This window comes from Symphodus melops (assembly GCF_947650265.1).
Source record: "Symphodus melops genome assembly, chromosome: 23".
Classification (NCBI taxonomy): Eukaryota; Metazoa; Chordata; class Actinopteri; order Labriformes; family Labridae; genus Symphodus; species Symphodus melops.
In genome coordinates this window covers 14,673,058-14,674,032 of record NC_136713.1, presented here as the reverse complement: position 1 = coordinate 14,674,032, position 975 = coordinate 14,673,058, and positions in this window count along the sequence as shown.

Below are 975 nucleotides of genomic sequence, written 5' to 3'. Positions count from 1 at the left end.
CACACAAACACACAGACACAGACACACACACACACGGACACACACACGGACAAACAGACACACAAACAAACACACACACAGACAGACACACACGGACACACACACGGACAAACAGACACACACACGGACACACACACAGACACACACACAGACACACACACACGGACACACACACACAGACACACACACAGAAACACACACACACACAGACACACACACACACACAGACACACACACATACGGACACACACACTAACACACACAGACAAACACACAGAAACACACACTAACACACACACACACAGACACACACACACACACGGACACACACACACACGGACACAAACACACACACAGACACACAGACACACACACACACACACACGGACACACACACACGGACACACACACACACGGACACAAACACACAGACACTCACATAGACACACAGACACACACACACACACACACACCCACACACGGACACACACACACGGACAAACACACACAGACACACACAGACAAACACACAGACACACAGACACACACGGACAAACAGACACACACACACACGGACACACACACACGGGCAAACAGACACACACACAAACAGACACACACACACACACACACACAGACACACACAGATACAAAGTGACACTCAGACACACGCACACAGACACACACACACAGACACACACACACAGTCACACACAGAAACACACACACACAGTCACACACAGAAACACACAGACACACACACATACGGACACACACACAGACACACAGACACACACACAGACACACACAGACAGACACACACACACACAGAAACACACACACAGACACACACACACACACACAGACACACACACACACACAGACACACACACACACACACACACAGACACACAGACACACACGGACACACACACAGACACACACACGGACACGCACAAAGACACACACACAAAC